Genomic DNA, 22,373 nt, shown 5'->3' on the forward strand with positions numbered 1-22,373 from the left:
CTACTTCATCATCGGAAGAATCTTCATCACTAGAAGAAGAGTACTTAGGGGAATCTTGAATACATACCCTTTTCTCCTTAGCCATGAGGCAAGTATGGCGTTCGTTGGGGAAGAGCGAAAACTTGTCGAAGGCCGAGGCAGCCAATCCTTAATCGTCGGAGTCGGATGAAGAGCAGTCAGAATCCCATTCCTTTCTAAGGTGCGCCTCACCCTTCGCCTTCTTGTAGACCGCATCGTCCACGTATCGCGCCTCCTTTACCATCATGCACCCGCTCACGAATTTTCCAAGGATCTCCTCGGGCGTCATCTTGGTGTACCTGGGATTTTCGCGAATAAGGTTGACAAGAAGGGGGTCAATTACAGTAAATGACCTTAGCATGAGTCGGACGACATCATGATCCATCCATCTTGTGCTTCCGTAGCTTCGGATCTTGTTGACCAGGGTCTTGAGCCTGTTGTAGGTTTGTGTTAGCTCCTCCCCCTTGATCATCGTGAATCTTCCCAGCTCGCCTTCCACTAGCTCCATCTTGGTGATCATCGTAGCATCGTTTCCCTCATGAGATATCTTGAGGGTGTCCCAGATCTGCTTAGCGTTGTCCAAGCCACTCACTTTATTATATTCATCCCTACAAAGTGAAGCTAGCAAGATAGTGGTAGCTTGGGCATTTTTATGAATTTGTTCATTAATGATCACAGAATTATCCGTACTATCAAAATGCATCCCATTTTCCACAATTTCCCAGATGCTAGGATGGAGAGAAAATAGATGACTATGCATTTTATGGCTCCAAAATGAGTAATCCTCTATATCAAAGTGTGGGGGTTTTCCAAGAGGAATAGAAAGTAAATGGGCATTCGAATTGTACGGAATACGTGAATAATCAAAGGAATAGTTTTGATTAACCGTCCTTTTCTTTGACGAGGAGTCTTCGTCGTCGTCGTCCCTTGGTGAAGAGGAAGATGCATCGCTGTCGTAGTAGATGATCTTCTTGATGCGCCTCTTCTTCTTCCCGTCCCTCTTCTTGTGACTCGAACCTGAGTCAGTGGGCTTGTTGTCCCTTGGCTCGTTGAAGAGGGACTCCTCCTTGTCGTTGACCACCATCCCCTTTTCCTTAGGATCCATCTCTTCGGGCGGTTAGTCCCTTAGATGAAGAGTACGACTCCGATACCAATTGAGAGCACCTAGAGGGGGGGGGGGGGGTGAATAGGTGATCCTGTAAAATCAAACACTAAATAGCCACTGACTTAATTATTAAAGTGTTAGTTAAATCAAGTGGCTATGGAACACGCTCATGCGAACAAAACAATCACAAGAAGCAACACACGAGACACGCGATTTTTATTCCGTGGTTCGTCTAAGTAACACTTGCCTACTTCCACGTTGTGGCATCCCAATGGACGAGGGTTGCACTCAACCCCTTTCAAGCGATCCAATGATCAACTTGAATACCACGACTTTCTTCCTTATAGTCTTTCTCCCGTTTGCGAGGAATCTCCACAATTTGGAGCCTCTCGCCCTTACAATGATGATCACAAAAGAAACAAAGAAGTAAGGGAGGAGAGCAACACACACAAGACTCAAATACGCAGCACAACCACGCACACAAGTGAAGACTTGAGCTCAAAGGACAACACGGGGATTTCACAACTCGAATGGAGCTCAAATCACTAACACAACAAATCAAATGCGTGGGAGCGGAGTCTGGATGCCTTAGTATTGTAACACCCCAGGTGTTACCCAGGGTGTCCACCCCAGGGTTACCCCCTTTTCACCCATTATCACATGAAGAGTGAATTGGGCAAAGTATACCAAACTTGGAATTCTAGGTCCTAAGCAAGTGTAACCCACCTTGGATGTCATGCCCCAGCTTATCATGCACATCTAAGTGGGGATCTCCCAAAACCCTAAAGCAAAACCCCCATAGGCAATGGGAACCCTAATTGAAGCCATGATCAAAAGATCATGTAAACCTTATGATCATGGTTTGGGCCAAATAGAAAAGTTGTAATATACTTAATAACCTACAATTAATAGTAAGGAAGTACCCCCAAAAAGTTTTCAGAAAAGCCCTAAACAGTCCACCTAAGATTTAGCACAAGGGGAAATTCAGCTTTTGCCTAAGTGCAAAAACTAACCCTTGCCCAAAGACTCCCCATGTTCACCTTAATCCCCTTTTCAAAACCTTTCGACCCAATTGACAAAAGGGCGCCAAATTAACCCTAGAACCCCCTGGAAAGAGATGACACCTACCCTAGGGCGCTAGACACGACTTGACACCCCTTTTGTCTCGGTTCGGGCTTAGCTGACACAGCAAACTTCTCCCCTCTCTATCTCCCTACCCCGACCATATCTCGACTTGGAACTCACAGCGAAAAGATAGGATTTGGAGCAGAGAAGCGACCGTACACAGTGACTTTGCCAAGATACGCACGCTATGGCGCTCTAATCGGCCGTTGAACCATGGCAGAAGCAAGCTTCCACGTGTTCGACGCGAGCTGGCATCCGGGGGGCGCGCTCAGAGCACGCCCGTGCGCGAACCCCCGCGCGCCCGCGGCCGCCCGTGACCACGCCCGCGCCACGGCTATAAAGCCCGCCCCAGTGCTTGGCTGCCTTCCCCGTTACCCCTCCGTACCTCGCCGGACTTGCCCGAGCCAGCCATTAACTCCGGCGACCTCCCCGCGAACCGCCAGTGCCGCCCGAGAGCAACCACAGTGGCCAGCCCCTCTCCCGTCCTCCTCCGTTCGATCCAAGCCCTTAGATAGCTTCCTGGTGAGGCCGTGAGACTTGCTCGAGCTTGACCCAGGGACCCTCGTCACCGGAATAGCCCAATCGTGCTCACCGGAGTTCAAGAACCCGCCGGCACACGTGGACCGGGTAAGCCCCTGCACCGTTTTCCAATTCGTTGCGCGCATGGCCTCTGTGTCACCCCGTGAAGCTCCTCGTGCACCCTAATTGAACTATACCGCCGTGGTTTGGCCGGAGCAGGAGCCGTCGACGACCCCCGCCGCCTGTGCTCGTGGCCAGGGTAGCTCCGACCACCTCCGACACCGACCCGCACACGGACGTGACCGTCGCGACCTCCCGGACGTCACTGACCACCCTGCCGGAGCTCTACTGCCGCCGGTAAGCCCCACCGCCGTAAACTATGCCGCGGGTACTGTTTAAGCCGGTCAGGGAGCGCGGGTTAGATTTCAGTTAAGTCCAGGGGGCTTTGCGCAATGTCAGTGACCCAAGCCAATAGTGGACCAAGGGCTGTTCTGTGAGAAAAGAAAAGGAAAAACCCCAGGGGCCTCAGCGAATCCGGGTATTTGGAGTTATGAAGGTGTGGCAGGTGCACATATTGTGTTTTCTGGCTTGTGTTTCTTGGCAGCTATCTGGCATTGGGTATATTGGGACCTAGAAATATTCTGTGATGAGCGGACGGGAAAACCTTCTTTGGATTTGCCCAAGATCTTTGGAATTCATTTATTTCTTGCAGGGGTGGCTTGTTTTGGCTTTGGTGCATTTCATGTAACGCGTAAACCTGTTTTCTTTTCCATTTTCGAATTTCTTTTCTTTTTGTTATAACAGATAGCTAAATAAATGCATAACTTGAAGAATAATCATCCAAAAATGTTCAAACCAATTTTGTTAGATTCTGGAATTTATGAACTATCAGATAAAAATAATAGAACCCATGGCTTCTGTGTTCCTTTCTGAAGTTTTGAATTAAATAAGAAAACCACTCAAAACTCAATATTAGAAGGAAAAATAGGAATATTGTTTAACCAGGGTTAGAAAAATTTTGAGAAGCTTATATCTACCTACTAGACCAAGTAAAAATGTTAAACCTCTCTGTATACTCCATTTAAGTTAGTTTTACCCCTTATTCTATAATATGCTTAAGGATAAGGAAAATAGAAAATGTAATTTAATTAATGAACCAGAGAGTACCTCTATTTTTGTTAGGTTACTTATTCAATATAGTTCACTGGAAATATATATCATACCCTGTTTTAGTGTAAAATAAGTAAGATCTCTTTTGTTTTAATAAAACAAGTGAAACTTAGAAAAACTCTACAAAAATAACCCCAAGGTAAAAGCACCCCCACCCTTGGGATAACTATTGTTTTATTAGAGAGAACTTAGGAAAAATATGAAATCTGCTGTTTGACATTTTTCAAATAATAATGTAGTAGAAAGTGCCTTTTTAACATTAAACTTAAGAAAATCATAACTAAATAACCACCCCTTAGTTTTCTGTGATTTTTAGCACAGAGACCTATTATTACTATTGGATGCCAGCAAAAATAACCTTTAGGACAGAACCTACCCCCAACTAAGAGGTGTAGTGTAAAGTGGCCCATTTTGCCTAACTTTTGTTATTTTTGTTTAAAGCCTAGCCTTGGTACTTAAAGCCTCAACTTCTTAAAACAAGCTAGAATAGCAAGTGACAACCCACTGTAATTTTTACAGAATTTTTTGGAAATTATTAAAACCCTGTTGAAGTTCAAACCTACCCTAGAAACCCTAAATGGAAATTAAGGAAAGGAAAATGAATAATGTGAATGAATGTTATCCTAAAACCTTTGTAATCTGTCCACTAAAATATATCAAGGCAATACCAATTCACTATGTTATTCAAAAAGAAACCTAAGCTTAAAGGGTAATAAGTCTATGTATCTATATATATGCCACTAGAAGCCCCGCATGACTAAGAAAACCCTAAGTTAATTCTTGACTTAGTTTCTTTAGCTTAATGTTCTTAAATCTTGCATAATCATGACATACATGTTCATTGCATTTCGATAGACTGTAATCTCGCTGACGGAGAGTACATCCTCGTGCCGGAGCAAGGAGCTGCTCAGGAGGTAGCCCCAGACCCAGCACCCGAGCCTGCACCAGAGGACCTGCCTGCCACTGCTTTGGAAGGCAAGCCTCGGTTTTATGCATAACCTGTTATTTATGCTATTTTACTTCACTTAATGATTGTAGGATTGATTGTGCACTTAGGTGTAGGAATTGTTTGAAACCCTAGTTGCATGATCTCAGGAATCCTTTTGAGATGAATACTAGTATGACAGGTCGAGTAGTTGCTTTATTTAATTAGGATCTCGGTAGAAGACGAGTGATTTTTCTAGCACTCGCGCGAGATCAGGAAATTGATTGTACCCACTTGCACACTGTCATGATACTAGTTGGTGGACAACAATCCATGGGGATTGGTTGTTCACGAGATGGAAAATGGAATAAGGATTAACGTGCGGATACCTGTGTCAAGCGTTTGAACGTACTAAACACATACCGAGAAATATGGTAAATCGGTAAGCCTAGTACCTGAGTGAACCTGCCCGCAGATTGCCCTCCTCACGCGACCTGAGACGAGGTCTCCCATTCTGGTTATGGTGGGTACAAGTGCGGTCACTGCACGACGGCCAGTCGGGGTCAGTGAGGCATTGTACGCCAAGGCGGTGAGCCCCTTTCTGTTGCCAGGGAATCGATGGGGACGGTTGATGTGTGTGGGGACGGAGTGCCCCTGCATGTCGTGTGTTTAGGTTTGCCTTGCAAGGATAAAAACTCGATTCGAATCGTCTGCTTCTCGCAGCTAATGAGACTGCTTGATCCATTGTACTGCATTGAGTAATAAGTGGAAGTATGATGAGTTGAGATAAGATGTTGATTGTTAACAATGCTTGCTACCATGTATGAGTAGATAGTCCACTTTTAGCCTTAAGAGAGTCACACTTAACTTTGACTAAGTTAAAATCTTGATTTAGAAACTCAGCTAGTGCTTTTGGCAACCAAACCCCACAGCCAAACAACTGCATGTCTAGAGGTAGAGGAGTAGACTCCTCACACCGGGTAAGTCTAGCTGAGTATTAGTATACTCAGCCTTGCTTGTGGCACAATTTTTTACAGGTTCTCTGGAGGAGATGGTTGCTGGGATAACTTGGCCGTCCACCTTGCCACCGGGTTGGACTGTTGAGTGGGACCCTGCCTCGGCTGAGGAGGAGCATGAGGAGTGATGGGACAGGCTTCCCCATCTCTCTGTTTAAGTATCGTTAGTTTTATTCCGCTGCACTTCGAACAATGATGGTTACTTTTGCAAAACTCCGATGATGATGATGGTGATGTAATAATTTAATACTCTGGCATGTATGGTTTTATGCTTTATTGTATTTGCTCTGTGACTCACCTTCGAGTGAGATTGTGGTACTTGATCCTGTCAGTGGCCGTGTCGGACTAGATCCGAGGGATTGACGGGTTATTCCTATTTAAGTGTGGTCTAGCCTCTAAGGCGGGACTTAGGCACTTAAGTTGGAATAATTCGGGCAGTTCCGCCACAGCTGGTATCAGAGCTTGTACCACCACAGAGGAATCAATAAAATGTAAATACCATCAATTTTCTAAATAAAACTTGATAGAAACAAGGTTGGATAGAAAGTAGGACGAGCAGGATAGACCTAGGACGTGAAGCCTTAGGTAAATAGAAGAGTAGCTAGGTGGCTAAGTAACTAGGCCCTACAGGCCACTTTTTCGGGATGGGAGTTCCTCCCTACTTCTTTTATCTTATTGTGAGGTCGTTCAGGACGAGCATGCATGCATTCATGATTAAGCAAATAGATAACTGAGTAAAAGACTTAAAAACAAGATAACAACCAACTAGGTCTCCAGCGCCTTTTCATTAACTAAAGAAGGGCTGAGTTTTATTTTTCCTTGTTCTTTTATAATTCTTTTTTTTACGCTTAACCGTACACAGATGACTTCCCACGGATCCTCCGATGACGGAAATGCACTGACCCACACTGACGGACTTGCACGAGAGGGCTTTCCCCGCATTTTGTGGGAAGTACTTCAGGGGGCCGGATACACGACACCCCCTCAGTACGCGGTGCAGCAGTTCGAGAAGCACCGAGTGCCTCGCTGTAAGGTGAGGATGACCTTGGAGCCTCATCCCCTGCAGCCAGGATGGCGCTCCTTGGACTCCGAGTCTTTTGGGTACCGGGCAGAGGACACGATCGAGGCGATCGCTCTGCATGGATTGACTACCTTCTGCGGATTCCATCCCTTGGAGCTGGCTACCCACCCCATTGGCTTGTTCCCCGCTGAGAGGGAGGACGACCCAATGTGGAAGGATCGGGTGGAGCATGCCAAGGATATCTGGGCCATCTACCCGGGTCAGACTGCGCACTTGACAGTACGGTGCATGAATGCTCTGTACCGTCTGCAAGTGATGCGCGGTGAGGCAATGTCCCATCTGATGGCACTGCTGGAGGCAACAAAGATCACGCTGGATAACAGAGAGGAGCTCGTGGTTGATTTATCTCAAGAAATGGTGGAGAAGGACTTGCAGGTGGAGCAGCTATCCACTGATATTTAGGAATTGGAGGAGCTGGTGGGCACCAGGGAGAACACCATCGAGGTCCTAGAGGATCAGCTCCTTAACACTCAGCAGCAGCTCGCTGAGGCTAACGAGCACCTGGACATGCACCACCAGGAGATCCAGGACCAGGAGGCCAACGAGGACGTCGACATTGAGGGAGGAGATGAGCCTGCCTCCAGTGTGGACACTGCTGGCTCGGGAAGACCACCTTCCCCCGAGTCGAGTGTTGCTTCGTTCGCTCACTAGGTGTCCAGGGTAGGCTTAGAAGTCGGATAGTCGGACTCCTCACAGCTAGCTTAGCTTTTGCACCCTTGGGGTACTAGGCTAGTTAGAGTTGAGTCATTTTGGAACAAATTGATGTAATCGTGCAAAAACTCTCTTGGGAGCTGGTTTGATGGATGCTATTATCAGTTTAGATTTGGAAGGAGGAATTTATGCCTCTTGAAATCCCTTTTGTTGAAGTCGGAGTCTATCATGCTATTTTAACTTTTCCCCGTGATAAAATCTTGAAATTTGGAACTGTGGTGTTAAGTAAGTATGTGATTTTTCAGATGGCCGGGAGGCAGCGTCGTGGCCAGAACGAGCACGTTCCTCCACCGCCGCCACCACCTCCCACTCTGCAGGAGCTCATGGCTCAGCAGAATGAGATCCTGAGGCAGCTGGCTCAGCGTCAACCACCACCTCAACATTATGGTGGTGGAGACCATCAGCGTCACCCCGCGGCGGCTACATACCAGGAGTTCCTTAGCACCCAGCCTCCATTGTTCACGAGGGCGGAGGACCCACTTGACGCAGATGTATGGCTGCGAGTGGTGGAATCCAAATTCCCACTACTCCATGGGGCTTGCTCAGAGGTCACCAAAGTCAGGTTCGCCACCCAGCAGCTTCGTGGACCCGCAAGGACTTGGTGGGATCATTTTCTTGCTATGCAGCCAGAGGACCGAGAGGTGGAGTGGAGGGAGTTCAAGGCAGCTTTTAGAGGACACCATATACCAACCGGGATCATGGACAGGAAGCTCAATGAGTTCTTGGCACTCACTCAGGGCAACAGGACAGTGTTGCAGTATGCCCAGGCCTTTAATGACTTGTGCCAGTACGCGGGATATCATGCAGATACAGATGAGAAGAAGAGGGACAGATTCAGGAGGGGGCTTAGCACTAAGCTCCGTGATCGTCTCAACACCGTCAGGGCCAACAGCTACAATGAGTTGGTCAACATGGCTATCTCCCAAGAGGACTGCATTACAGCTAGGCAGGCAGAGAAGAAGAGGAAGACCCCTGTGGCAGGACCCTTAGCTCAGCCACAGCACTTCAGGATTGTGTCCGACACCCAGGGCAGGGGACCGCAGCAGCAGCAAGGGCGATGGGTAATCCGACCTCAGCAGCAGCAGGCACCCAACCGCAACCAGTTTCCAGCTCAGAGGAATAACCAGCAGCAGCAGTACCGCCAGGCAAATGACAACAGATGCTTCACTTGTGGCAACACTGGGTATTATGCCAAGAATTGCCCCAGGAACCAGCAGAGGCAGGGACAGAATGCTAATCAGAACCAAGGCAAAAGGCAGAAGGTGCAAGTGAGGCAAGGCAGACTGAACTTCACCACCATGGCTGACATTCCTGAGGGAGCACCCGTCATGACTGGTATCTTTACAGTTTTGAATTATCCTGCGATTATTTTATTTGATTCGGGTGCATCGCATAGTTTTATCAGTGCTAAGTTTAGTGCCAAGTGCCAGTTGCCCTTTCACCATACCGATGGGGGCATTACAATTTCAATGCCAGGAGGCAGAGTTGCCACTTATCAAATCAACAGGCAAGTGCCTATAAAATTTGGTAGTCTGGTGATTAGAACCACCCTTCTCATCTTAGGGTTGGATAGCGTGGATATTATTTTGGGAGCTGACTGGTTGACCAGGCATCAGGCAGTATTGGACATTGCAGCCAGAGCCATTGAAATTCATTCCCCTGCTTATGGCGAGACTGTTTTATATTTGCCCGACCAGGGTTGTACCCGATCTTGTGCCTTTGTTATGATAGAATCCCCGGTGAAAAATATCCCAGTGGTCTGCGACTACCCAGATGTTTTCCCAGACGAATTGCCAGGGATGCCACCTGACCGAGATATTGAGTTCGCCATCGAATTGCAACCCGGGACTGCTCCTATCTCCAAGAGACCCTATAGGATGCCTCCCGCGGAACTAGCGGAATTGAAGAAACAATTGCAAGAATTGTTGGACAAGGGGTTTATTCGTCCAAGCACTTCACCATGGGGATGTCCAGCCTTATTTGTGAAGAAAAAGGATGAGAGTTTGAGGATGTGTGTTGACTACCGCCCTCTCAATGCGGTGACTATTAAGAACAAGTACCCGCTACCCCGCATTGATGTTCTGTTCGATCAATTGGTAGGAGCTGAAAGGGAAATGTGCCCTTGGGCCATTTCTAAGTATTTTGGTGATTGAGTGCCAACTCAAGTGCTTAAAATGTGAATTTATGCAATGGATGAACAAAGTGCAAATCAAGAGCAAAGGTATGTTTCTAAGTCTTAGTACATTGGTTTTGTGTACTAATATACTTGTCTAAGTATTGGAAACAGGAAGAAAAAGAAAAGGAAAAAGGTGGCTGTGTACAGCCAAGGGGCTGTTTCGGTCTGGGGCACCGGACTGTCCGGTGGTGCACCGGACAGTGTCCGGTGCGCCAGGCTGCCTCGGCCGAACAGGCCGCTCTCGGGAATTCGCCGACGGCGTACGACTAAAATTCACCGGACTGTCCGGTGTGCACCAGACTGTCCGGTGAGCCAACGGTCGGCTAGGGCCAACGGTCGGCCGCGGATTCTGCGCGCGACACGTGGCCAAGCCAACGGTCGGAAGGGGGCACCGGACTGTCCGGTGTGCACCGGACATGTCCGGTGCGCCAACGGCTCTCAGATCTGCAACGGTCGACTGCGCTGCTTAAGGAAGGAAATCGGGCACCGGACAGTGTCCGGTGTGCACCGGACTGTCCGGTGCGCCCGACGACAGAAGGCAAGATCAGCCTTCCAGATTTGCTCTCAACGGCTCCTAGCTGCCTTGGGGCTATAAAAGGGACCCCTAGGCGCATGGAGGATGACACTAAGCAACCTAAGAGCATTCTTGATCATCCACACTCATTCTTTGCGCATTCGTTTGTCATTCTAAGTGATTCGAGCTCCGTTCTTGTGAGAACTTTGAGATAGTCTTTGGAGCTCGATTCTTGGCCGTGTGTGTGCGCATTTTGCTGTGGATTTGTGTGTGTTGCTTCCCTCCCTTACTCCGTATTTCTTTGTGAATCTCAAGTGTAAGGGCGAGAGACTCCAAGTTGTGGAGATTCCTCGCAAACGGGAAATTGAAAGGAAAAGCATAACACTGTGGTATTCAAGTTGATCATTGGATCACTTGAGAGGAGTTGAGTGCAACTCTCGTCCGTTGGGACGCCACAACGTGGAGTAGGAAAGTTTTGTACTTGGCCGAACCACGGGATAAATCACTGTGTCTTCTCTGTGTTGAACTCCTTGTGATTATCATATTGTGCAAGATCTTCTCTCCAGCCACTTGGCATTAACTGTGCTAACACTTAATCAAAGTTTTGTGGCTTAAGTTTTGAAGTTTACAGGATCACCTATTCACCCCCCCTCTAGGTGCTCTCAATTGGTATCGGAGCCGTTCTCTTCAAGAAAGGGACTAACCGCCCGAAGAGATGGATCCTAAGGGGAAGGGAATCGTGATCAACGACAAGGAAAAGGAGTCCTTCGTCAACGAGCCAAAAGATGACAAATCCAACGACTCCGGCTCGGGCCACAGACGTAAAGATGGGAAGAAGAAGAAGACAAGACGTATCAAGGAGATCGTCTACTACGACAGCGACGAGTCTACTTCTTCCCACAAGGACGACGACAACGACTACAGGAAGACGGTCAATTCGAACTTTTCATTTGATTATTCTCGTATTCCACATAGTTCGAATTCGCATTTGCTTTCCATTCCTCTTGGCAAACCTCCACACTTTGATGGGGAGGACTACGGATTTTGGAGTCACAAAATGCGTAGCCATTTATTCTCTCTCCATCCAAGCATATGGGAGATTGTAGAGAGTGGAATGAAATTTGATAGCTCGGATAGCCCTATGTTTATTAACGAACAAATTCATAAAAATGCACAAGCTACTACTGTGTTGCTAGCCTCTTTGTGCAGGGACGAGTACAATAAGGTGAGCGGCTTGGACAATGCCAAGCAGATATGGGACACCCTCAAGATTTCTCACGAGGGGAACGACATCACCATGCTCACTAAAATGGAGTTGGTGGAGGGCGAGCTTGGAAGGTTTGCAATGATAAGGGGCGAGGAGCCAACCCAAACATACAACCGGCTCAAGACCCTTATCAACAAAATAAGGAGTTATGGAAGCACGCGATGGACGGACCATGACGTCGTCCGACTATTGCTAAGGTCCTTTACCATTCTTGATCCTCATTTGGTGAATAATATTCGTGAGAATCCCAGGTACACCAAAATGTCGCCCGAAGAAGTCCTAGGAAAATTCGTCAGCGGGCGAATGATGATTAAGGAAGCAAGGTACGTGGACGACGCCTTGAATGGACCAATCAACGAGCCGCAACCTCTTGCTCTCAAAGCAACAAGAAGCAAGGAGGCGCTACCTAGCAAGGTGGCACAAATTGAGGCAGCCGGACTTAATGATGAAGAGATGGCTCTCATCATCAAACGCTTCAAGACGGTGCTAAAAGGTCACAAGGGGCAGCCAAGCAAGACCAAGACAAAAGGGAAGCGCTCATGCTTCAAGTGCGGTAAGATTGGTCATTTTATCGCTAACTGCCCTGATAACGATATTGACCAGGAACAGGGGAACAAGAGGGAAAAGAAGAAGAATTACAAGAAGGCCAAGGGCGAGGCACACATCGGAAAGGAGTGGGATTCGGATTGCTCCTCCGACTCCGACAATGAAGGACTCGCCGCCACCGCCTTCAACAAGTCATCCCTCTTCCCCAACGAGCGTCACACATGCCTTATGGCAAGGGAGAAGAAGGTGAGTACTCGAGACTCCACTTATGCTTCTTCTAGTGATAATGAGTCTAGTGATGATGATGACATAGACTATTCATACTTATTCAAGGGTTTAGATAGATCTAAGATAGACAAAATTAATGAATTGATTGATGCCTTGAATGATATGAATAGGCTTTTAGAAAAGCAAGAGGATTTGTTGTATGATGAGCATGATAAGTTTGTAGAGGCACAAAAATCCTATGCTTTAGAAGTTAAAAGAAATGAAGTACTTTCTAGTGAATTATCTTCTTGTCATGAAAACATTGCTACTTTAAAGAGCGTTAATGATGATTTAAATGCTAAGCTAGAAAAATCTAGTAAATTAACATCTTGTGTAGAACATGTTGTGATTTGCACTAGGAGTAAAGACTTTAATGTTGATGCTTGTAGTGAACACCTAGAGTGCATTTCTAAATTAAATGATGAAGTAGCTAGTCTTAATGCCCAACTTAAGACTAGCAAGAGTGATTTGGATAAACTAAAATTTGCAAGGGATGCCTACACAATTGGTAGACACCCCTCAATTAAGGATGGGCTTGGCTTCAAGAGGGAAGTCAAGAACTTGACAAGCCATAAGGCTCCCATCTCCGCCAAGGAGAAAGGGAAGGCCCCTATGGCTACTAGTGTTAAAAAGAACCATGCCTTTTTGTATCATGATAGGAAAAATTCTAGAAATGCTTTTAGAAGATATGATGCTTTTGATTCACATGCTTATGATTCTTATGCTATGACTGCTTCTAGTTCTCATGTTGTGCATGATAGAAAAGTTGGTAGGAGGAATGTTGTTCATAATATGCCTAGGAGAAATGTTGTTAATATTCCTAGGAAAGTTAATGAGCCTTCTACAATATATCATGCTTTGAATGCTTCCTTTGCAATTTATAAAAATGATAGAAAGGTAATTGCTAGAAAGTTAGGGGCAAAATGCAAGGGTGATAAAACTTGCATTTGGGTCCCTAAGGATATTTGCACTAACCTTGTAGGACCCAACAAGAGTTGGGTACCTAAGTCCCAAGCCTAAATTTGCCTTGCAGGTTTATGCATCCGGGGGTTCAAGCTGGATTATCGACAGCGGATGCACAAACCATATGACGGGGGAGAAGAAGATGTTCACCTCCTACGTCAAGAATAAGGATTCCCAAGATTCAATTATATTCGGTGATGGGAATCAAGGCAAGGTAAAAGGGTTAGGTAAAATTGCAATTTCTAATGAGCATTCTATCTCTAATGTATTTTTAGTAGAGAGTCTTGGATATAATTTGCTATCTGTTAGTCAATTATGTCATATGGGATATAACTGTCTATTTACAAATGTAGATGTGTCTGTCTTTAGAAGAAGTGATGGTTCACTAGCTTTTAAGGGTGTATTAGACGGCAAACTTTATTTAGTTGATTTTGCAAAAGAAGAGGCCGGTCTAGATGCATGCTTAATAGCTAAGACTAGCATGGGCTGGCTGTGGCATCGCCGCTTAGCACATGTGGGGATGAAGAACCTTCACAAGCTTCTAAAGGGAGAACACGTGATAGGTTTGACTAACGTGCAATTCGAAAAAGATAGACCGTGTGCAGCTTGTCAAGCAGGTAAACAAGTGGGAGGAGCACATCACAGCAAGAATGTGATGACCACTTCAAGACCCCTGGAGCTGCTGCATATGGACCTCTTCGGACCCGTCGCCTATTTGAGTATAGGAGGAAGTAAGTATGTTCTAGTTATTGTTGATGACTTTTCCCGCTTCACTTGGGTATTCTTTTTGCAGGATAAGTCTGAAACCCAAGGGACCCTCAAGCGCTTCCTCAGGAGAGCTCAAAATGAGTTTGAGCTCAAGGTGAAGAAGATAAGGAGCGACAACGGGTCCGAGTTCAAGAACCTTCAAGTGGAGGAGTTCCTTGAGGAGGAAGGGATCAAGCATGAGTTCTCCGCTCCCTACACACCACAGCAAAATGGTGTGGTAGAGAGGAAGAACAGGACGCTAATCGACATGGCGAGGACTATGCTTGGAGAGTTCAAGACCCCCGAGCGTTTTTGGTCGGAAGCCGTGAACACGGCTTGCCACGCCATCAACAGGGTCTACCTTCATCGCCTCCTCAAGAAGACTTCATATGAGCTTCTAACCGGTAACAAACCCAATGTATCTTACTTTCGTGTATTTGGGAGCAAGTGCTACATTCTAGTGAAGAAGGGTAGAAATTCTAAGTTTGCTCCCAAAGCTGTAGAAGGGTTTTTATTAGGTTATGACTCAAATACAAAGGCGTATAGAGTCTTCAACAAATCATCAGGTTTGGTTGAAGTCTCTAGCGACGTTGTATTTGATGAGACTAATGGCTCTCCAAGAGAGCAAGTTGTTGATTGTGATGATGTAGATGAAGAAGATGTTCCAACGGTCGCTATACGAACCATGGCGATTGGAGAAGTGCGGCCACAGGAATGAACGAGATCAAACATCTTCCTCAACTATGGTGCTACCCCCAACTCAAGACGATGAACAGGTTCATCAACAGGAGGCGTGTGATCAAGGGGGAGCACAAGATGATCGTGTGATGGAGGAAGATGCGCAACCAGCACCTCCAACCCAAGTTCGAGCGATGATTCAAAGGGATCATCCCGTCGACCAAATTCTGGGTGACATTAGCAAGGGAGTAACTACTCGATCTCGATTAGTTAATTTTTGTGAGCATTACTCCTTTGTCTCTTCTATTGAGCCTTTCAGGGTAGAGGAGGCCTTGCTAGATCCGGACTGGGTGTTGGCCATGCAGGAGGAGCTCAACAACTTCAAGAGAAATGAAGTTTGGACGCTGGTGCCTCGTCCGAAGCAAAATGTTGTGGGAACCAAGTGGGTGTTCCGCAACAAACAGGACGAACACGGGGTGGTGACGAGAAACATGGCTCGACTTGTGGCAAAAGGTTATGCCCAAGTCGCAGGTTTGGATTTCGAGGAGACTTTTGCTCCTGTGGCTAGGCTAGAGTCTATTCGTATCCTGCTAGCATATGCCGCTCACCATTCTTTCAGGCTGTTCCAAATGGATGTGAAGAGCGCTTTCCTCAACGGGCCAATCAAGGAGGAGGTGTACGTGGAGCAACCCCCTGGCTTCGAGGATGAACGGTACCCCAACCACGTGTGTAAGCTCTCTAAGGCGCTCTATGGACTTAAGCAAGCCCCAAGAGCATGGTATGAATGCCTTAGAGACTTTCTAATTGCTAATGCTTTCAAGGTTGGGAAAGCCGATCCAACTCTTTTTACTAAGACATGTGATGGTGATTTGTTTGTGTGCCAAATTTATGTCGATGACATAATATTTGGTTCTACTAACCAAAAGTCTTGTGAAGAGTTTAGCAGGGTGATGACGCAGAAATTCGAGATGTCGATGATGGGCGAGTTGAACTACTTCCTTGGGTTCCAAGTGAAGCAACTCAAGGACGGCACCTTCATCTCCCAAACGAAGTACACGCAAGATCTGCTAAAGCGGTTTGGGATGAAGGACGCCAAGCCCCCAAAGACTCCGATGGGGACCGACGGACACACCGACCTCAACAAAGGAGGTAAGTCCGTTGATCAAAAAGCATACCGGTCAATGATAGGTTCTTTGCTTTACTTATGTGCTAGTAGACCGGATATTATGCTTAGCGTATGCATGTGTGCTAGATTTCAATCCAATCCTAAGGAGTGTCACTTAGTGGCGGTAAAGCGAATTCTTAGATATTTGGTTGCTACGCCTTGCTTCGGGCTCTGGTATCCAAAGGGGTCTACCTTTGACTTAGTTGGATACTCAGACTCCGACTATGCTGGATGTAAGGTCGATAGGAAGAGTACATCGGGGACGTGCCAATTCTTAGGAAGGTCCCTGGTGTCATGGAACTCTAAGAAACAAACCTCCGTTGCCCTATCCACCGCTGAGGCCGAGTACGTTGCCGCAGGTCAGTGTTGCGCGCAACTACTTTGGATGAGGCAAACCCTCCGGGACTTTGGCTACAATCTGAGCAAAGTCCCACTCCTATGTGACAATGAGAGTGCTATCCGCATGGCGGAGAATCCTGTTGAGCGCAGCCGCACAAAGCACATAGACATCCGGCATCACTTTTTGAGAGACCACCAGCAAAAGGGAGATATCGAAGTGTTTCATGTTAGCACCGAGAACCAGCTAGCCGATATCTTCACTAAGCCTCTAGATGAGAAGACCTTTTGCAGGTTGCATAGTGAGCTAAATGTCTTAGATTCGCGGAACCTGGATTGAATTGTAGCATACATGTATTTATGCTTTTGATCATGTTCCTTGTTGCATTTTGTTGCTTATTATGGTGCTCAAGTTGTACAAACACTCCCTGGACCTCGCAAGTCCGTTGCAAAGTGATGCACATGTTTAGGGGGAGATGTGTTACAACTTGACCCTTTCGAGACTAACCATGTGCTTGAGTTTGATGATTTAGTCTCGAAGGAGGATTGAAAGGGAAAAGGTGGACTTGGACCATGCAAGACTTCCACTGCACTCCGATGAGAGGGTAACTTATTCCAAGTTCATCTCTATGATCTTATTGCCTTTGTACTCTTAATTGAAGATTTTGGTGAGGCAATGGGGTTAAAGGGCCAAGATTGATCCCGTTTTGGTGCTTGATGCCAAAGGGGGAGAAAATAAAGGCCAAAGCGATAAATGGATCAGCTACCACTTGAGAGATTTTGAAAATAGTAGAATAGAGCTTTTTGTTTTAGCAAAACTCTTTTATTGTGTCTTTTGTCAAAAGTTGGCTTCTTGTGGGGAGAAGTGGTGATTATGGGAAATAGGGGGAGTTTTTGAAATCTTTGATCAATCTCTTTTGGAATAACTCTCTATATGCTTCAACATGTGTGTTTGACTTAGAGATAGAGATTTGAGTTTGATTTCAAAAACAAACCAAGTGGTGGCAAAGGATGATCCATAGATGCCAAACATGAATCAAAATAAATTTAAGTGTTATTTGAAGTGGTTTTGCACTTGTTCTAGTTGCTTTATGTTGTGTTGGCATAAATCACCAAAAAGGGGGAGATTGAAAGGGAAATGTGCCCTTGGGCCATTTCTAAGTATTTTGGTGATTGAGTGCCAACTCAAGTGCTTAAAATGTGAATTTATGCAATGGATGAACAAAGTGCAAATCAAGAGCAAAGGTATGTTTCTAAGTCTTAGTACATTGGTTTTGTGTACTAATATACTTGTCTAAGTATTGGAAACAGGAAGAAAAAGAAAAGGAAAAAGGTGGCTGTGTACAGCCAAGGGGCTGTTTCGGTCTAGGGCACCGGACTGTCCGGTGGTGCACCGGACTGTCCGGTGGTGCACCGGACAGTGTCCGGTGCGCCAGGCTGCCTCGGCCGAACAGGCCGCTCTCGGGAATTCGCCGACGGCGTACGGCTAAAATTCACCGGACTGTCCGGTGTGCACCGGACTGTCCGGTGAGCCAACGGTCGGCTAGGGCCAACGGTCGGCCGCGGATTCTGCGCGCGACACGTGGCCAAGCCAACGGTCGGAAGGGGGCACCGGACTGTCCGGTGTGCACCGGACATGTCCGGTGCGCCAACGGCTCCCAGATCTGCAACGGTCGACTGCGCTGCTTAAGGAAGGAAATCGGGCACCGGACAGTGTCCGGTGTGCACCGGACTGTCCGGTGCGCCCGACGACAGAAGGCAAGATCAGCCTTCCAGATTTGCTCTCAACGGCTCCTAGCTGCCTTGGGGCTATAAAAGGGACCCCTAGGCGCATGGAGGATGACACTAAGCAACCTAAGAGCATTCTTGATCATCCACACTCATTCTTTGCGCATTCGTTTGTCATTCTAAGTGATTCGAGCTCCGTTCTTGTGAGAACTTTGAGATAGTCTTTTGAGCTCGATTCTTGGCCGTGTGTGTGCGCATTTTGCTGTGGATTTGTGTGTGTTGCTTCCCTCCCTTACTCCGTATTTCTTTGTGAATCTCAAGTGTAAGGGCGAGAGACTCCAAGTTGTGGAGATTCCTCGCAAACGGGAAATTGAAAGGAAAAGCATAACACTGTGGTATTCAAGTTGATCATTGGATCACTTGAGAGGAGTTGAGTGCAACTCTCGTCCGTTGGGACGCCACAACGTGGAGTAGGCAAGTTTTGTACTTGGCCGAACCACGGGATAAATCACTGTGTCTTCTCTGTGTTGAACTCCTTGTGATTATCATATTGTGCAAGATCTTCTCTCCAGCCACTTGGCATTAACTGTGCTAACACTTAATCAAAGTTTTGTGGCTTAAGTTTTGAAGTTTACAGGATCACCTATTCACCCCCCCCCTCTAGGTGCTCTCAGGAGCCAAGGTATTCTCCAAGATAGACCTTCGCTCAGGATACCATCAGATCAAGATCCGTGCCAGCGATATTCCCAAGACGGCTTTCTCTACCAGATATGGGCTCTATGAGTTTTTGGTGATGTCTTTTGGGCTGACCAATGCCCCGGCTTATTTTATGTACTTGATGAACTCAGTATTCATGCCAGAACTAGACAAGTTCGTGGTCGTTTTCATTGATGACATTCTGGTTTATTCCAAGAATGAAGCCGAGCACACCAAACACTTGCATACTGTACTTCAGAGACTGCGTGATCATCAGTTGTATGCTAAGTTGAGTAAGTGTGAGTTCTGGCTGGAGGAGATTAAATTCTTGGGACACACAATTTCTCAGAATGGGATATCAGTTGATCCTGAGAAGGTACAAGAGGTAATGGATTGGAAACCCCCGACTACAGTGAAGCAAATTCGGAGTTTTCTGGGATTGGCAGGGTATTATCGACGATTTATTCCGGATTTCTCCAGAATTGCCAAACCAATGACTGAACTGTTAAAGAAGGGAGTCAAATTTGAGTGGAGCCAAAAGTGTGAAGATGCCTTTCATACCTTGAGGCAGCATTTGACAACAGCCCCAGTGCTGGCCCAACCTAACAACACCAAGCCATTTGAAGTTTATTGTGACGCTTCTGGTACCGGATTGGGATGTGTCTTGATGCAAGAGAACAAAGTGATTGCTTATGCTTCCCGGGCACTCAGGCCCCATGAGCAGAACTACCCTACACATGATCTAGAATTGGCAGCGGTAGTCCATGCTCTAAAGATATGGAGACACTACTTGATGGGAGCTCACTGTAACATCTACACTGATCACAAGAGTCTCAAATACATCTTCACTCAAGCAGATCTGAACATGAGGCAAAGGAGATGGTTGGAGTTAATCAAGGACTATGATTTGGAGGTGCATTACCACCCTGGTAAGGCCAATGTTGTGGCAGATGCCTTGAGCAGAAAGACCCAGTGTAATTGTATGAGCATGGATGTGGGAGTGACCACCCTGTGTGATGAGTTGTGCAAGCTGAACCTGGAAGTTGTTTCTTCGGGTAACCTAAGCTATATCTCGGTGGAACCCACGTTGCAAGAGCAGATCATCAGGGCACAGGTTGAGGATAAGGGTGTTCAGGTTATCAAGGATATGATCAAGCAAAAGGCAGAAAAATACAAGTGTTTCCGACAGGACAGCAAGGGAATTCTATGGTTTGGAGATCGATTGGTTGTTCCCAAGGACCCTGAGCTCAGAAAGCAAATATTGGATGAAGCTCACCTTTCAAAATTCTCCATGCACCCTGGTAGCAACAAGATGTACCATGATCTCAGGTCTTTATATTGGTGGACCAGAATGAAGAGGGAAATTGCCAAGTACATCTCCGAGTGTGACACCTGCCAGAGAATCAAGGCCAGTCACTTGAAGGCAGCAGGCCCTTTGCAACCCCTTCCCATACCATCTTGGAAATGGGAGGACATTTGCATGGATTTTATTGTAGGATTGCCCAATACCTCCAGGCACCATGATTCCATTTGGGTCATCGTGGACAGGTTGACCAAGACCGCTCATTTCTTGCCAGTGCACACCACCCACAAGACAGAGAAGTACGCAGAAATTTATGTTGATCAGATAGTAAGATTGCATGGTATTCCAAAGACCATTATATCTGACAGAGGAGCCCTGTTTGTGGCATGCTTTTGGGAGAAACTGCAAGAATCACTTGGGACCCAAGTAATCCGAAGCTCAGCATATCACCCACAAACAGATGGCCAGACAGAACGGGTGAATCAGATTTTGGAAGACATGTTGCGGGCATGTGCACTACATTATGGAAAGGATTGGGACAAGTGTCTGTCTTTGGCAGAGTTTTCTTACAATAACAGCTATCAGTCCAGTTTGAAGATGGCACCTTTTGAGGCATTATATGGGAGAAGGTGTAGGACCCCACTTAATTGGTCTCAAGCAGGAGAAAGGGAAATTTTTGGGCCAGACTTGGTACTCGAGGCAGAGGCAAAGGTCAGGGTTATTACCAAGAACTTAGAAGCTGCTCAGGCCAGGCAAAGGAGCTATCATGATAGGAGGCTGAAGCCTCTACAGTTTGAGGTGGGAGATCATGTCTATCTTAAGGTATCACCCACCAAGGGTGTCCAGAGATTCAGGATCAAGGGCAAGTTAGCTCCTCGCTACGTTGGACCCTATAAGATCAAGGCAAGCTGTGGACCCGTAGCCTACCAATTGGAATTACCACCTCACATGTCAGCAGTTCATAATGTGTTCCATGTATCTCAGCTGCGGAAATGCGTTCGTCTACCCACTGAAGTGCTACCGGAACCAGACATTGAGATAGAACCAGACTTGTCCTACCAAGAGTACCCTGTCGTGGTATTAGATCAAAAGGAGAGATCAACTCGGGCAAGGTCGGTCAGAATGTACAAGGTTCAGTGGAGTCACCATTCAGCAGAAGAAGCTACATGGGAGACGGAGGAATTTCTACGCTCTCGCTTCCCCGACTTTCTGCCCAAAGGAGTCGGTATGTAACCCCAAACCCCCACCCCCACCTGCCCTTTGAATTCAATTATAAGAAGAACTTAGATAACGAGAATAGTCTAAATTGTGGAATTAACTTAAGAAGGGCTTCCTTCTGAAGTTGCAAAGAGGATGACATTCGAAGAGCAGTAAATAAGAGAAACTTAAGTATAAAAAGGGAAAACAACACCAGCACACCTTCAAGCATCCCTCCAAAGGGCTCTACCTGAAATCTCGGGGCGAGATTCCTTTAAGGGGGGAGGGCTGTAACACCCCAGGTGTTACCCAGGGTGTCCACCCCAGGGTTACCCCCTTTTCACCCATTATCACATGAAGAGTGAATTGGGCAAAGTATACCAAACTTGGAATTCTAGGTCCTAAGCAAGTGTAACCCACCTTGGATGTCATGCCCCAGCTTATCATGCACATCTAAGTGGGGATCTCCCAAAACCCTAAAGCAAAACCCCCATAGGCAATGGGAACCCTAATTGAAGCCATGATCAAAAGATCATGTAAACCTTATGATCATGGTTTGGGCCAAATAGAAAAGTTGTAATATACTTAATAACCTACAATTAATAGTAAGGAAGTACCCCCAAAAAGTTTTCAGAAAAGCCCTAAACAGTCCACCTAAGATTTAGCACAAGGGGAAATTCAGCTTTTGCCTAAGTGCAAAAACTAACCCTTGCACAAAGACTCCCCATGTTCACCTTAATCCCCTTTTCAAAACCTTTCGACCCAATTGACAAAAGGGCGCCAAATTAACCCTAGAACCCCCTGGAAAGAGATGACACCTACCCTAGGGCGCTAGACACGACTTGACACCCCTTTTGTCTCGGTTCGGGCTTAGCTGACACAGCAAACTTCTCCCCTCTCTATCTCCCTACCCCGACCATATCTCGACTTGGAACTCACAGCGAAAAGATAGGATTTGGAGCAGAGAAGCGACCGTACACAGTGACTTTGCCAAGATACGCACGCTATGGCGCTCTAATCGGCCGTTGAACCATGGCAGAAGCAAGCTTCCACGTGTTCGACGCGAGCTGGCATCCGGGGGCGCGCTCAGAGCACGCCCGTGCGCGAACCCCCGCGCGCC

Source organism: Zea mays, chromosome 1, assembly GCF_902167145.1.
Source record: "Zea mays cultivar B73 chromosome 1, Zm-B73-REFERENCE-NAM-5.0, whole genome shotgun sequence".
Lineage (NCBI taxonomy): Eukaryota > Viridiplantae > Streptophyta > Magnoliopsida > Poales > Poaceae > Zea > Zea mays.